Genomic DNA, 17548 nt, shown 5'->3' with positions numbered 1-17548 from the left:
AATCAAAACTGTCTAGAGGGGTAGTATCCTATAAGTGTCCAGGTGCTCCTCCACAAGGAAGTGTTGTCAGGAAAACCAGTGGTCCCAGACAAAGCATCAATGGACTACTCCAAGCTGTGTGATGACAATCTGTTGGCTTGTTTCCTCGGCTACCATGCACCACTTCCTAAATGGTCCCAAAATAAGCAAATATGGCTGTTTCTCCTTAATTCTATCTTACTCTATAACCAGCATCTCAATATTCTGGTTCTATCCTTTAAACCTTTCCAAGTCTTTTGCCATTCCAGAAACTTCTTCCCTCCCTCAGTCTCTTCTTTTCCTTCCTCTCTCCTCCCCTCCCCTCTGCTCCCCTCTCCTCCCCTCTCCTCCTCCCTTCCCTTCCCTTCCCTTCCCTTTCCTTCCTTCCTTCCTTCCTTCCTTCCTTCCTTCCTTCCTTCCTTCCTTCCTTCCATCTCTCCTCTGTTAGTGTATATGTGTGGGTGGGCAGATAACTGCTCTAACTTTACCCAGGCCTCCTATGAGGTTTAAACTCTATGCCCCATATTTTGGTTCTTCACACACCAATATTCCTTTCTTTTTAAAGGAATTGGCTCCGGAAGATCAAAAGCATATTGTCTTTCAGATTATTCATCTGTCAAGGACTTTTTGGAGGGTGGATGGTTATTAACTTATTTTGAGATTATTTTTAGAGCAGCTTTAGGTTCCTGGAAAAGTTGATCAGGAAACACAGAACTTCCCCCACCCTCACTACACACAGCCTCTCCCAACAATATTGGCACACCCCACTGGAGCTGTACGATGCATTACAATGGATGATCCTACACTGACACATTTTTATCATCCAAAGCTCATAGTTTGCATGAGGGTTCACTCACTCTTGGTGCTGTACATTTTATAGGTTTGGACAAATTTGTAACGACACATGTCCGCTGCTATAATGTCATCCCAAGTAGTTTCATTGCCCTGAGAATTCTCTGGGCTTCACCTATTTGTCCTTCCCTCCCATCTTCCCTCCAGCCCTGGAAACCACTGCTATTTTACTGCCTCTGTGGCTTTGACTTTTCCAAAATGTCATATGGTTGAAAAACATACAGTGCATAGTCTTTCCCATTTAGGTCACCTACTTAGTTATTTTACTTAAGCTTCTTTTGTATCTTTTCATAACTTTATAGCTCCTGTCTTTTTTAGTATTGAATAATATTCCATTGCGTGGTGTGTTAGATGGACTGTAGTTTATTTATTCATCTTCCTTCTAAAGGACAACTGGTTGCTTCCAAATTTCGTCCACTGTGACTAAAGCTTCTATAAAAACCCATATATAGGTGTATGTGTATGTGTATGTGTATGTGTGTGTACATAAGATTTCAATTCCTTTGGGTAAGTAACAAGGAGCATAATTTCTGGGTTGCATGGTCAATTATGTTTAATTTTTATGAAACAACAAAACTGTCATCCAAGGTGGCTACTCCATTTGGCATTTTTACCCTAAGTGAGTGAAAGCGTACATCCTCGCCAGCATTTGGGGTTGCTAGTGTTCTGCATTATGACCATTCCAGTAGCTGTGCAGTGCTATTTCATTGCAGTTTTAATTTGCATTCTCTGATGATACATGGTATAGAGTATCTTTTCACTGGACTCATTTACCATGTCGCTCTCTTCTTCGGTGAGGTGCCAGGTAAAGCCTTGGAGTCATTTGTTAATCAGTTTATTTGTTTTCCTATTTTGAATTTTAAGAGTTCTTTGAATGTTTTGAATAACAGTCTCCAATTAGAGATTTCTTTTGGAAATATTTTTCCCAGTTTGTGGTTTGTCTTCTCATTCACTCAATACGTTAGATTTTAGTAGTGAGACCTGAAAACTCAAAGCAAAAAACTAACTACTTGCTGTGCTTTGTGTTTTTGCTTTAGTTTTATATTGTTTCTTCCCTAAGGCATTAAACCTAAATTTTACAGTGGAAAAAAGCTCAGGCCAAGGTGCTAGAAGAAATTTCCAAGAAAAAATACATTGGGTAATCTTCTGAAATATTTATCAATGACACAGGTATTATAGTATAGTGAGAAGTAATTTGCCAAGGGTCTCAATACATAAAGTCAGAGTGCTGTAGAAGAGGTGAGAATAGAAATATTCATTTTTCCAGGAAGAAGGTATGGGAAAGAATGTATAAGGTGGCCCTTGAGAAATGAGGGGTACCCACCAGGCCAGCCAACGAGGCCCGCTACACATATTTGCAGCACTCAGAGGAAGGGTGAGAAGCTTGAGAGGCGGCCAGTGCCAGCTGGAAGGATCCATTGTCCTTTGCCAAGGAACATTGGGAGCTACTTTTCATATAATCTCATAAAAATGGTTTTGAATCTAGCTATGCGCTGCTGATTCCCACATGTATGCTCCTAGCCTGGTCCGTGCTGGGGAACTCCTTGCTCTTCTATCAGTGATTCATCTGGTGGGCATCCCAGATGTAACACACCCAGAGTTCAGCTCCTGGTCATCCGTCTGAGTCCTCTGTTCTCTCAGTCTTGTCCAGCTCACGTGTTGGAAACTCCACTCCCAGTTGTTTAGCTATGAACCCATACATCAGCTTTGCCTTCTTCTGTCTTACACCTCACACCCAAATATGTCAGCCTTGAGGCTCAGGCAGAAAGAGCGCCCTCTGCTGAATGCATAGTTCACTTTTAGGTCTGAAGAAGAGGACAAGGCAGGTGCCATTTGAGGGACAAATACAAGCTGGCCAGACAGAGACAGTAAGGTTTCATGCTCAGGAAGAGGGTGATCCGGCCAGAAATAACATATGCAAAGGGAACAAACACACCAGTAAGTGGTGAAGATGTCAGGAGGCTCAGTCTGGCTGGAGGGTAGGAGCTGCAGGGGCTGGGTGAGGTCAGGCTGCAGGAGCAGACGGAGTCTGGTTGGCACCTGCAGGTCCTGGCAGTTCCTTGTTCTGCAGCTCACCACGCAGGTCCCTCGGAAGCTGTCACGAGTCCCCACCGTGTGTCCCTGCTCTTCCTGCATTCACACAGCCTTGTACCCAGTGCCCGTGTGGCTGCCCTTGGCTCCCAGCCAAGTTCTTCTGCGTTCAGCTTTGGACCTTGGTTCCTGTTGTTCTCTCAGCTCTGTAATTTCCAAGCACCCATGCACAAGCCAGTGCTTGTTGGTGAGACAGGAAATGCAAACGGGGAAATGAGAAAAATAAAGGCATTGCAGTATTACGCAAGCAGAAGCCCATTTCTGTCTGTGTGTTACTGCAATGTGGGAAGATGGCTGACATTTTCAGTGTGAGCAGGACGCCAGAATGTGGAATGCTCTGGCCTAAGAAATTGAAGCTAAATGATATGCACAAAGTTCACATCGAGGGATACTCTTGTTGGGGTGTAGTCTATCCCCGCCAAAACTCATGTTGCAATTTAGTTTCCATCATGATGACATTGGGAGTTGGGGCCTTAAACAATGGTCAGGCCATTAAGAGGGATTGATGCTGCTGTACGGGATTGGGCTCATTCTTTTGGGATAAGCGAGCTCTTGTGCTCAGGAGACCAGATTAGCTCCAGTGAGGATGGGCTTTTGTAAAGGCAGGGTGTCCCTGGTATCTCATCTTTTTTATGTGTCCTCCTTTAGCCCATCCACTGTCCACCATGAATAGAAAGAGCAAGAGACCCTTGCCAGTGTTACGCTCTTGGACATCCCAGCCTATAAATCATGGGCCAAAAATAAATTTCTTTCCTTATAAATTACCCAGGCTCGTATATTTTGTTGTAGAAACGGGGAAAAAAAGATGAAGATAGGCACCCTATGGGAAAAATTTCTCATACAGGTAAGCAATTATTAAAATGAGAGGCCTTTAAGATTTCTAATTGGGAAGGGATGTGATGTGAATATTAAGATTACCACAGTAAAAGCAGACAACTTATTTTAAATGTGATTCCCATGTTGACAATTTTGTGGGTGATTCTTTGGATGAAGGGTGGTGACTTGCCATTAAATAGCTTTTTTCATGGGGACCTCCTTGTAGCTCTGTGGTGAGTCACAGGGCCAACTCACTTATCTGTTGGCAATAAAAGACTCCCAGGAGTAGCTCCACGAAGCCAACAAAATGTAGTACCCATGCCTGCCTCCCTATCTATCTATCTATCTATCTATCTATCTATCTATCTATCTTCTACGTTAAAAATGCCAGAAAGATCCCAGTGGAAGTGCCCTACAGACAACCCAGGGCATACAGGTGGCCCAGGCAAACAGGCCTTGCTCAGCGTGAGTTCACAGACAACAATGACAAAGCCATTAAGAGAAAGACCCAGTGGGTACAACCACAGGGCCCCCTGTCCTCAGCACCTGGAGATAAAGCAACACAAGCTGTGCACCTGGGTCTGACCAGTGAGGTGGAGGAGAGAGAAAATAAGGCAGGCACAGGAGAGAGGGGAAAAGAATAGGTTGGTGTGTGGTAGCAGAGCCATGGCCTGCAGCTCTAGATGTTCCCAGGGGGAAGGATGGTGAGAGGGTGAGAAAATAAAGAAGAGGCAAAGGGGTCAGGTGGGGCCCTTGCTCTCCTGCTGGGAGAGAAGGAGCTGCTCAGCCACTGTAGCAAGTTTATTTATACCTTGCCTTAATTTCAACCTTGCTGCCTAGCAACTTGTTTGCCTGGCAGCCCTGGGCCCCTCGCCTTCTTGGTGCTGGAACAGCTTGTTTATGTGGCTTGTTTTGAGCTCTCTGTGTTTTCAGGGCTGGTCTTGCTTTAGCCCCACACATGTGATCAGTCTTAAGATTCAACAGCTCCCTATGTGGTAGAGCCAGGACTAACACCCAAGACCTTTGAGAGTTTTAACCAGGATTTGGACGTAGATTTCATGTCAAAGCACAGGCAATATTTTATCATTTCATCCATCCATCCATCCATCCATCCATCCATCCATCCATCTATTCATTTTTCAAAACAGCAGTATCCATGGACTCCTGGGATCAACCAGACAGACCTCTGTGTGAGTCCTGGCTGCTATAACCTGGTCAAGTGACTGTCTCTTTGGGAGTTTGAGTCTTCAACTCATAAATGGGGATAATGACCCTTTCCTCATGCAGGCTTATAGGGAGCCATACAGCAGAGTCTTGTGAAGCAGACTGATGCGGCTTGGCCATGAGGGTCACACCCACCTCTGGGTGCAGAGATTTGTTTCCGCCACAGGACATGGGTGGAGGGCAGGAAAGAGCTCAGAGCAGGAGGGGACGGCGGTGGGCCCTGGCACTGAGACAGAGGCTGCTTCATGAAGTCTCACCTTCCCAGGCTGCCGCTTCCTCCCCTGCAGCCACCACTGCGGATTCTACTCTGCCCCATTGTTTTGCTTTTCTGTCAGCTTTTGTGCCAGTGTTCAGGAGGCCAGCATGCCACAGAATTCGCCCCGGAGCCAGCCCAGCCTCCGCACTGTCCCTTGCTGCCCATGCCCGCATATGTTGAACCTGCTGTGCCTCTGCTTCTGCAGGCACCATCTCCTTTCATCTCAGATTAATAGGCTCCCTCCCTCTCCCTGCACATCCTGGCTTCTGGCCACAGCCCACAGACAGCCGCCTAGAGGGACACAGACAGACGCTCACCACGCCCCACATCCCAGGGACCCAGAGACGGCGGATCTCACTCTGACTGGCCCCACTCTCTGGAACTGTGATACCTGGGATTCCAGATCAGTTCGTCGACAGACCCCTGACCCCTCAGGTGACCCCAGTTCTCACCAACAAGGGCAGGAGAAGATCAAGGAGCCCTAGCAACAGAGACTCCCAAGGACAGTGCCCCTGAAGACCAGACATTTGGACACGCACAGAGCTTGACTTGGAAACACACCTACACAGTCATGGGGTCCGTGGGACCCACAGAGCTACCACATAACCACAGACCCTGTTATGAGCTGGATTATGTCCCTGAAAAGCCATGTGTTGAAGTCCAACCTCCACTACCTCAGAATGTGACTATGGGTGGAGGTAGGGCCTTTGAAGAGGTCGCTGAGTTTAAATGATCAGCGTGGGCCCTGATCCAGTATGACTGGTATTCCTATAAGAAGGACAAATCAGGGCACAAACACACGCAAAAAAAAGTCAACCAGATGACATTTCAAAGGGAAGATGACCTTACAAGCCCAGGAGGTGGCCCTCAGGTGACACCAGACCTACTGAGACGTTGACCTTGGACTTCTGGCCTCCAGGATGTGAAGAAATCCATGTCTGCTGTGCAAGCCCCTGGACTGTGGTATTCTGTGTGGCAGTACACGCAAACTGACACGTGGGAAGTCTGAGTCCCCCGAAACCCCTCTAGTGAACTCATGCCCCTTGTCACCTCCCTAGCCTCACACAGAGTCCCAGAGTCAGCACGTCCCCACAGAGCAGAAGTCCAGAGCCTGCTAGTGGGCCCCATTCCTCATCAATCTTCTGAGGTCACCCAGGTAGCAGAGGACTGCGCACCAGGAACTCTCTCCACTGTGGAAAATGCTGAGACAGTAACGGCTCACACACCGAGTGCCAGTTATTGATATTAAAGCCTCTAACATTTTCAATAACTCTTTAGGGTAGGTACTGTTATCAAAGTCTCCATTCAAGAGATAGCAAAACTGAGGTATGGAGAGGTTGAGTAGCTTTTCCGAGATCCTACAACCCACAAATAAAGAACTGGGATGTGAATTGAGGGAGCCTGGCTCAAGGCCAGCTCTGAACCATGGGTCAATCTGCCACGAGGAGGAGAGGCGGAGCTGGATGCAGAAGAGCCCAAATCCCTGGCCAAGAAAGAAGTAGGCCCAAATGCTTTCCCAGCAGCACAGACTTTCCTGGGGGCACGAGGTCCTGGGGAGGCGCACTCAGGGCTGGAGCACATACTCCAGGGCTTAACGCAGAATGAAAACCTGAGCCCCTTGTTCAGGCAGCAATGAAAGACACCAAAAAAGAAGCTTTGGTCTGTCCTCAGTGTTCTCTCTTGACTTGTAAAGACTTTTATTTGTTACGCACGTCACTGTAAAGAAAGCAAGAATATTTTAAATTATTAGCATGCATTTTCCATAGTTTGCAAAGTCACTTTCAAATGCAAATGGTAGGGCACTGTTGCTTTCTAAATTATTTTGTAGTTCACATAGAAGAAGGCATATTGTTCATACTAGAACCACAGAAACTCTGCTTCCAACTAACTACTGATTTCTTCCTCCTTCTCAACACACATGGTATCCATCCTTTCCCAATACTGGGACAACATAGCCTGCTATTTCCAGGACGACAGGTTTACGTATTCGGCTCATGGTTCCCAAGACTTCAGTCCATGATTGGCTGGCTCCAAGGCAGGAACATCATGGCGCAGGGCACTTCACGGAGACCGGGAAGCAGAGCGCAGAGGAGGAGAACCAGGGACCAGCAGAGTCCCCCAAGGGCACATCCCCATGACCCGCCTTGGCACACGCAGAAGTATGCTTTACTAATTCCCTCAGTGACACCCAGGCCAACCAAGTCAACAGCCAGTCTTCACTGTCACACACACACACTCATCCAACTCACAGTGTCTCCCTCCAGCTGTTTCCTTTCTTTCTGTGTCACAGTTTTCAGCTTGCAAAGTTGGTTAATACTGGGAGGCACATGAATCCCAAAGGGCCTGGTAGGGGAAGGTGGGTGCGGTCTTCGTGTTTCTTAGAGAACCTGTACCTTCCTTTGTGTTCTAAGCACTTTCTGATTTGAGGGTAAAGTATGCCCCCTTGGGGGCTGTGGCACCCTCGGAGTCATGGAAATACCACACTTCCCTTCTAACTACCTGGAGTCTCCCTGGTTTTGGAGCATTGTGGGTCTATTGGAATTCTGGCCTCCTGTGGTCACTTCCTCTGTCCACCCGCACATTCCTTTGTCTGCTGGACTTGACTGTCAGAATACAGATTCAAAGGCAAAATTATTAAGAATTTCAGAAAAGCAGCAGCAAAAATGTTCAACTAAGCTCAGGCCTTTCCTGAGCATGGATAGGACTTCCCAGATCTCCTGCCCATGACTCTGTCCCTGCTGTCCCTGGCAACATTCCTGCCTTGGCTCACAGCTCCTTTCTAGTTCCACTGGCCTGGTCACTACCTATCAGAAAGCCTATGGTCTCCCTGGGCCTCTTTCCTGGCAGGAGAACTGGACCAAGGGCTTTTCAACCTGGTCCAGTTCTCTGCCTTCTGTCAGAGCCATTCCAGTGTGTGGAAGGCCATCCTTTAAGCCAGCATAATTTCAGGATGTGGATAGGTTAGTGCTGTGTTGTTGTGGCAAAATACCTGAGAAAATCAGCTTAGAAGGAGGAAAGGTTTGTTTTTGCACCGTGTGCCTGAGATTTTAGCCCATGGTTACTTGGAATCTGCTGCTTTTGAACCTTGTGACAAAGCAGAACATCATGGTAGAGGCAGGTAGCAGGGAAAACAGAAAGAAAGGGAGGTGAGGGGCTATGGTCCCAGCATAACCTTTGGGGGTGTGCCCCAGTGAACAGCTTCTCCCAGGAGGCCATAGGCGAGGGCCCAAGCCTTTCACAGAGTTGTTTTTGGAGACATTTAAGATACAAACCATAACAGTAGGGAAGGCATGAGACATGCTTTTTGCCTGTTTTGCAGGGCACTAAGCCTTATGCTGGAGACTTCCTTAGTGACCCAATCCCTTAAGCACCAAAGGGATTACTACCTTTCAGCTATAGGCCCAACCTGGCTTCTGAGTTCCAGGTGCCTCGGCCCCGCTGCCTGCAGGCTGCTTTCCTCTGAATGTCCCCAAACCTCTGAGACTCGGAGTTATTAGCCTGCTTTCTGCCCCAACCCGCTCCTCATCTCTGTGTTAGGAGCTGCTGTCTCCCCAAAACTAAGGAGTCTGCCTTGTGCCCCACTCATCCTAGCGAGTCTGCCTCCATATGGCCATCTACGTCTTCTCTGGGGCATCTTCCCACACCCTGAGCACAGAGCTTATCATCCATCACTGGAACCACGGCAGGAGTGGCTCCACACTCTCCTGTCACTGATTTCTGAAGGGTAGATTTGTCACCCTTAGAAACTTCCCCAAACTTTCCAATGCTTCTGTAGAAATTTACATTCCTTAGTGTTATGTAACAAGATAAGCAAGCACCACCCCCCAAAATATTCCCCTGAAGATTACAATCAGTGGAGGGGCATTTGGACCTGGAGCAAAGGTGAAAGTACCCGCTGCTCTACGTGGCAGACAGAGAGTTGGCCTAGGCTCAGAGAACAGTGGAGTTGGAACACCCTGCTAAGTAGACACTCACGGTCCACTCACCGGGAGAAAACATTCAACACCTGCAGCTTAAAGGAGGAGAGTCTTATTTCAGCTCACAGCGTCAGTGGGTTCAGCCCGTGGTCGGCCAGCTGTAAGACAGACACAGTGTGGTGAGAGCCTGGTGGAGGCCAGCCGCTCAGCCCTGCATCAGGAAGCAGAGTCTGCGTGGAGCAGCCTAGGAGGAGAACACACTCTTCCAGATCGCAGCCCAGCAGCTCTTCCTGCTAACCTGTCTCACGTCTGAACTGCATATTCAGCTATGAACTCATCAATGACTGATAAGCAGAGTGCCTCATGTGACAATAACCTTCCTAAAGCCACACCTCTCAATACTTAAGACTCAGGTGACACTCCAGGCTTAAATCCTAAGAGGTGTATTGGGGAAAATGGGTTGGTGCAGGGAAGTGGGTGGCGCTCTGAGAAGCTGGGCTGAGGTGTATCTAAAACAGCTGTGGGAACAGAAGCTGAGTCCACTACGGCTGAATGCTGGAGACCACTGTGTGATCATCATCTTCCTAAGCACCCAGCTAGACTACATTTCCCAGTTCTCCTTGCAGTGAGGTGGAGCTAAATGGTAAGTTATGGCCAATAGCATGTGAGGCAGGTAATTTCCCGGCCAGTAAGACATCATCTTAAGAATCACAATGCGGAAGGGGCCTGAGTTCCACACAGCCCACTTCCCCTTCTTGCATATGGGCATGTGTAGTGACATGTTTCTGCTGTCAAAGCAAGAGACGGTGGTGTTGTTAGCTGTGGTACTTAGCTTGTCCTGACTAACCCACAATTTCTGCCTGCGTGACACTCTGAAAAACATCTTTCCATCAGTGCAGGGCGTATGTGTCCCTTTGTGCTGTGTCAGTTGAAGGGTTTTCACTGGGCTGACAGCTGGATTTTTCTGTAGTTTTTTTTTTCTCCATTCATAATTATGTTTTCCCCTCCCCAGAACTATGGACTGAACCTAGGGCCTTTACACTGGGCTACAACCCCAGCCACTGCTACTGTCCTCTCAAAACAGGGTCTTGCTAAATTGCCTAAGCTGGGCTCTAATTTGTATTCCTCCTGCCTCAGCCTCCTAGAGTGTTGGGATTATAGGAATGCACCGCTATGCCCAGCTATATATAATTATCTTTTAATCATACAGGCTGGCCATAAAGACCATCTCACTCTCCTCATTTGTAAAAATCTGGAAACGTTAACAATGAAATGCAAGTCCCTTTTTAGTCCTTCCCCCCCTCCTAACCCACCACCACCACCACCACTGTACAAGGACCTTTCCAACAGTCTCGAATGTTGTTACAGGCAGAGTTGTCAGATTCAAAATGGAGTCACTTGGGTCAAACTGACAGTGTACAGCTGGAGAAAGACACAAGCGAGGGCTGTCATCTATAATTTGCTTGAGAACAGGAACAATTACAACCAAGTTTTCCAAACCAGAGCTCACTACATGAGTCACCCAAAGGGTGACTACAGAAACTCCAGGAGCACCATCTTTGCAAAAACACTTGTCTGACACTGTCTCAAAAAACCAAGCCAACAAAGTGGCCTAGAATGACTTTAAGATGACAAGCTTTACCTCGCAGCTGCCACCAGTCACCGGTCAGAGTTTACCAGCCCCCCAAAGACACTGCCAACCCTGATGAACTTGCGAAATAGTTTATGTAACTTTTCTTTCTTTCCCAGTAAAACCTCAACTGTCTCCTTTGATCTTTGGACAGAGCAGAGGCCACCTGTGTCTGCAGATGTGTTCCAAATGGCAATATTATTCTCTGTATATCCTCAGATAACTCCCTTGCTTGGAGACTTATCTACCATTTCTTGCAACCCTTTTTGAATTGTTCTTTCAAATCTTTTAATGAATTTTTTTTTTTGTTTTGAGTTTTGAGACAAGCTATCACTCTGTATTTTAGGTTGGTCTTGAACTATGTAGCTCAGGTTGCCTTTGAACTCATGGTGGTCCCCCTGGGTCAGCCTCCTGAGTGCTGGAATTGCGGGTGTGTGCTGCCACACCTGGCTTTTATGAATTTTTATCCATAAATATTGTGATTCTACTTCTCCTTCTCTTTTGTCCCTGTATATAATATGTGGTGATTTGTCACTTGATTTATTTGCCTGATAGCACAATACCTCTTCAAGCATGATGTCACAGATTTACCATGTTTAAACAGTTGCATAGAACTTCACAATCATGGATCCCCTGGAGATGGACATTTCATGAATTCCTTGAAGACGGACATTTTGGTTTTCTCATTGAACATCACAACAGTAAACATGCTTACACAGGCACCCCGGTGCATGTGTGCAAATATTTTTCCATGTGAGATATTAGCAAATGGATTTTCTGTGCTTCCAAGTGCTTGTGTTAGTTTGCAGTGTCACCAGAGGTACTTAAAATTTCCTATTTCTGTTCCCTCATCAACACTACATGTCAAGTTTTAAATTTTTTAGCCAATCGAATGAGAAAAATATGGTTCATAGTAGCATAATGCTTTATTTCCTTGATCATTAGTGAAAATGAACATTCTTCAAGTTTATTGGTCATCTGAATTTCCTTTTCTATAAATCGACTTCTTTTTTATCATTTGCTGAGTGTTCCATTGGGTCATTTATCTTTTTCTTATTGATTTGTTAGAGTTCTTTGTATATTCTGGATGCTAATCCCTTATCTGTGATATAAATTGCAAATATTTTCTCCCGGGCTATGGCTTGTTTTCAGCTTGTTTATGGTGTCTGTTGTCGCTTAGAAACTTCACATTTTAGTGTCACACCATCAATCCAGTGCTCCCTTTGTGCTGCTTGCTCTGAGCCAGTCTTTCTGCAGCTGCGACACCGCAAGGCACAGAAGCAGCAGCCAGGAACTCAGGCCCTTCCTCCAGTGGACGGGGAGATTTATCTGGGCGTCACTGTGAGACAGCTGGTTCCTGCTGAGGGTCACAGATTTAGCTCAGCTCGGGGTGACTGGAGGAGGCCTGGAGGACAAGTGCTGCGGGGAGAGAAGAAAGACTCTTTATTCTAATGGGGAGATTTTTTTCTGTGTTGATTAAACTAGACATATAACTTTGATTCCACGCCTTTCCTAATCCAGTCTCCCTTTATACTTGTGTTGTAAACCATCCCCTCCATGGAGCCAAGATTCCAGTTAGATCAAATTCTCTACCAAACCCTGCTTCCATGCCTTTTAATAGAAATGATGATGGCACTTAATCTGAGCCAGGCTCTGCTAAGCTATTTGCATACCACGTTACCAGTCAGGGTCGGCCCAGGAACACAGAACTCCAAAATCCCACACCTTACAACTGCCAAGGTCTATTGTCCCTCAAGCAAGCAGCTGGTCCAGGGCAAGTTGGCTGAGGCCTGGCAACATTTTTATTGACTGACTGACTGATGATATTCCTTCCAGGATCCACAGAGCCCAAGAATTTTCTGTATGGAGCATTGTGATTATGATTGTTGCTTCCTAAGAGGAGAAAAGGCAGCAAAGCACAAACCGGCTCTTACAGTTTCTGTCTAGCAAAGCACAGTGCTCCCATGCTTAATTTCACTGACCAAAGTAAGTCACATAGTTAAGACTGACATCAAGGGGCTGGGGCACAAGTGACTGAGTTCAAGTTCAAAGCCCAAGATCTTCCATGATGCCTGGAACTGCTTTATCAGACAGAAGAGATAACTGACCCATCTTTGGTTCAGAGCTCTATGACTCAAACAAGCCTCACTGCCCCATCTGCAGCGAGGCGGGACAAGTGCTCACAGTTAAACATTCCCGTTCTGAAGGGACAAGAACAGAGACACACGGCAGTCACAGCTCTGCAGGGATTCTGGAATCGTGCTGGGCACACAGTTCAGGGGATCCCCGTGCCGGGCTTGGGGACTCTCCTTGATAAGGGCCTGTTTCTTGTTCTAGGAGGAAGGTCCAGCTGGAAATTTGCCATGTCCTTTTTTCTAAGGCTGAATCACACAAAATCCACTTTTAAGGTGAAAATGGTTGATTTTTGGCACTTTGTGTGGCCATACCCATCCCTTTTCCACACTGGAGTCCACCCAGTTTGGAAGCTAAGCAGATTTGTCAGCGTCGTTTTCTAACCTGGAAAGACAGAAAGCCCAAGGATAGTACTGAGTCTTAGGCAGTCATGATATCTTAGGCAAGGCTGGTTGTTCTCAGTGTCGGGATGGGAGTACAGCCTTCCACATCATGTCTGTACATCTTTCTGAAGAAATGCTTTCATGGTTTTTTTGTTTTTTGACAGATAAGAAAACTGAAGTTCAGAGAAGTTAAGTATTCTGTTCCAAATCACACAGCTGGTACGATTTTAAGTGCAAGTCCAGTTTCATTGCCTATTCAAGCAGAAAAAGGTAAGATTTTTGTCATAGGCTGCAGATGGGCTGGGGGCTGGGTCCCTCTGACCCACTGTGCTCAGTTTGGATTTTTATTCTTGCATGCAATGATGTTTCCATCATGGAGCTTTTAGCAGCTGCTCTTCCTGCCATTTCTTCTCATGTCTTCAATCAATTACCTGGCGGGAGTTCTGATTAGCGTGTCCTAGGTCAGAGGACATGGGCAAGCCAATGACTGTCTCAAAGTGGGTCAGATATTCTAATAGCTCAGGCTGAGGCATAAAACATGGGTTCCGAGGCAGCAGGATGCTAGGGGGAGTGGTTTTTATGTACCGTTGCCTGGAATCCCCAAGCACTAGCTATAAGTGGTAGTAACATAGCTTAGGGGATTCATTACACGTGTTAAGTACACTTAACCTTCACAACAACCATATCATGCAGACATCATTATTACCCCATTTTATAGACCGGTAAGTTGAGGCTCGGAGATTAAAGAATTAGCCCATAGTTTCACATTGCAAGCCTCATGGCTAAATGAAAGCTCTTACTCCTATACCATCAGGTCCACTTGCATCTCTTCATTGAAGCCTTCCCTGATTCCTGTGTCCAGAGGCTTCTATATGCCTTTCTCTTGCTCTCAGGAGATGAGCACCTTTTGCCTGGTGCTTTGTCTCAGGGTGGGCAGGGGTTCATCTCTGCATGCTCCTTCATGAATTTGCTCATTTGTGGCATCTTTATTGAGCACCTAGCTCTGCATATACCAATAGAGTCCCTGCTTTCACACAGTTTATTGTCCAGAAGGGAAGACAGACATTAAGCAGATAATGATACCAATAATTATTTAATTGCAATTGTTATAAACGTTATGAAGAAGTCCAGAGGGGCTATGAGCATTTATAACTGGAGACCCAACTCTGGAGCCTGGGGACAATGTTTCAGAGAAGCCAGTGTTTAAGCTGAGTTCCCGAAGGAGAGGTAGGGATTAATGAGGAGAATGGGGAGGAGGAGCTTGCAGGCAGTGGAACAGCAGGAGGAGGTCCTGAGACTCCAAGAACCTGGTGTTCTGAGCCTGGTTCAGCGGGGCAGGGTGGGATGAGCCCAGCAGCCTGGCACTGCTGTTCGCATGTCTCTCCGTGCACCCACACCGTCAGTGCAGGCCTGCTTGCCGGAGCTGGAGCAAAGGCTTACCAAGCCAGCAGCCGCACCCCGTGCCCCTGGGTCAGGAGGGGGAGGCAGCAGAGGACGCGCATGGCACACTTTTTATATATGTGCAGCCATAATATTTAAGTGTCTTGGCTGTAAGCCTGCGACGAGGTCCCCCGACAGCCAAGCCTTGCTCCGCACGCTCTAACAGCTGTCTGTAAAACCCGTTTATGGAGCCTCCATAAATTTCCCAGCTGCTGCAAACCACAGGGCTGGGGACAAAGAGTTGGAGGGAGGGAGGCTGGGAGAACAGCGGCCTCAGCATCTCTGCTGGCTCGTCCTCTGGGCCCCAGCTTGCCCCCTGCCCACCTGGGGCCGCCTTACCCTAAATTCTTTTATTGAAACTGATCTTAACTCAGACCTCGTGGGGCCCGCTGGGCAATCTAGCTCAGCACGGATGCAGGCACTTTCAAGATTGCAGCAAAAGGTACAGTAAATCAGAATTAAGTGTCATGATAGTGATTTGAACTGACACTGTTTTCACCTTGTCCATTTACTGGGAAATATATAACAGGAATAGATTGAGCCTGTCATATTGTACCTGAAAAATACAGCTGTTAGGGTAGGAACGGCAGCTGGCACGGAGGCGGGGTCCCAGCGGACAGTGGGGTGTGTGGTTAGTGGAGGGGGGCTCCTTGTCAGCAGCCTGTTAGATTGAAAGCTTGTGGTGACAACCGAGGGCCAGACTGTGCCTTTCCCAGGGTCCTTTCGAGAAAGTCACCTGACCAGTCTCCCGGGTGGTCATGTTCCACATGTCCCACACCTACCAGCCCTGCAGTCCTGGGGTCCCACCAGCTTCGTCACAAAATCTGTCAGAAAAATTTGTTACTGAAGTATGGTGTAGACACAGAAAAGCACACAAATTATAAATTAATCTTACCCACACTGTGTGCCTCACACGCAGTTGGAGAGAGAACACCCTGGCCTCTGGAGAGCCCTGGCCTCTTCCTGAGGGGAGACCACTCCTCTGATGGCTGCAACTCTGGTCATTTTGTACGTGGCATTTTTAATGAGGTCATTCAGAAATTCTCACCTGTCTTATGAAAGACATTTTGAAATTCCCACCTGTTATTTGGGCCTCCAGGAAAAATAGGGCCTTTTAAACAAAATTTCCAAGCAGACTGGAGGTGTGGCTCAGTGGTGAGTGCTTGCTTACCATGTATGAGTGCTTGCCTAGGTCCCATCCTCAGCACCGAAACAGCAAACAGACAAAAAATGAAGATAAAATAAACACAATGAAATGTATAAGAAATGTGAGTAACAGATGCCTTGGTTTCTCTTCTCCAAGATCCTGAGCAATATTGCCCAGGCTGGGTGTGCAAGGTGGATCTGGGTAGGGGTGTGGGGTGGGTCAGGATTCGGAAAGCAGGAGCTTTCCGAATTGGGGTTGAACACAGTAAGGGAGTGGAGCCTGGGGCAAGCAGGGGTGGGGTTCAGGGAGGGAAGAAAGGTGGGACTGGGGTGAGGCTGGGCCTAGCTAGAAGGGCTGAGTGAGGGTCAAGGATGAATGGAGGGTCACTCGCAAGGTGAATTCAAAACCAGGGCGGAGTCGTGATCAGAGGGAGTCATGGAAGGAGGGGCTGTGGTGGGCCCCAACTTTACAACGCTAGAAGGTGCACGCGAGGTCCCCGGCCCACCCATTTGTCAGAACACGGAGGAATAAACAGCTCCTGCATCCAGAGCTGAGCTGAGGGCAGGAGGTTGCCCGGGCGCCCCCGTCTGGCGGCCCCAGGTATTACTCCTCTCTGCGGCTCTGCAGCTGCCATTGGCCTCCTCTATCCCGCTGGGCCCCAACTCTACTGAATCCATCCTGCCTGGCGAGACTCATCCTCCCCTACTGCTGTGGGACATGCTCAGGAGGGATCACCCTCTCGGGAACAGAGAGTTGTCCACTCTCCATGAAGAAGCCAGCCCCACCTCCCTCCCTGCAGGATCCCTGTCCTCCTGTCCCGCCCACTCTCCCAGGCCACAGTCTGCTGTGGCCACGCTGCTCTCTGCTCCGCAGGGTGCTCTCTCTCTGCCCCTGGTTGTAACCTTCAGTGCCTTGATCTTCAGCCCTGTTTCCTGAGACCACCCCATGGGGACATGTCCCCGGAAACCCTCCTTGTGCCTACAATCTCCCCAGGCGCTCCGGGATCCAGGGGGGCAGGGCCAGGCCTGGCCTGCGGGGTCTAGCACCGTGCAGCCTGGCACAAAGCCACCGCTTGGCAAGTTCCCGTTGAATGGCTGACAGGTAAGGAAATCTAGGCCTGAATCCTGAGACTTGGACTTGGAGCAGTATTTGACTGCTGTGGACTCCAGGTGTAAGATGAGATCACCAGTTGGAGCCCAGAGTGGGCGGCTTAGTGACTTAGCGAGGCTCTGGCTGAAAAACAGTGTATGTATTTAAAGGGCTGGGAATGTAGCTCAGTGTGAAGGCCCTGGGTTCAATTCCCCAGTACCCTTCCCCAAATAATTAAATAAAAAGGAAGGATGTGGGCTTTCTCCAAAGCTCGGTGAAAATAGGGTACCAGTGTGTGGCACATACAGGCACTCAGCAGGTGCTACTGCTATCTTTCATGCATTCTCCTCCTACCGCAACCACTACTGGTGGTATTTCTGTACCTCCTCCTACTGGGTTCCAGCATCCTCTGCCCTGCCTCCACCTTTGAGGTCTAGGTGCTTTCACTTATGGCCTCAGGCTGCATGCTTACTCCTCAGTGGGCCCCTGGGAGCATCAAAGTCAAGGCAAAGTGTGGCAGGACTTCCAATCCTTTGGAATCTGGCAGCCTTG

General features: G+C 47.9%; 1 long non-coding RNA gene across 1 annotated transcript in view; it reads left to right on the top strand.

Moving 5' to 3' along the window:
• Positions 1–17548, top strand: part of LOC134470904 (uncharacterized) — a 48813-nt gene that overhangs the window by 5191 nt on the left and 26074 nt on the right. Inside the window, exon 2 of the long non-coding RNA XR_010040115.1 lies at positions 13485–13590. This is a non-coding gene — a long non-coding RNA (uncharacterized LOC134470904). The remainder of the gene's footprint in view (positions 1–13484; positions 13591–17548) is intronic.

This window comes from Cavia porcellus, unplaced genomic scaffold, assembly GCF_034190915.1.
Source record: "Cavia porcellus strain 051 isolate PalLab524CR breed Dunkin Hartley unplaced genomic scaffold, mCavPor4.1 scaffold_1, whole genome shotgun sequence".
Classification (NCBI taxonomy): domain Eukaryota; kingdom Metazoa; phylum Chordata; class Mammalia; order Rodentia; family Caviidae; genus Cavia; species Cavia porcellus.
This window is presented reverse-complemented; position numbering and strand designations above follow the sequence as displayed.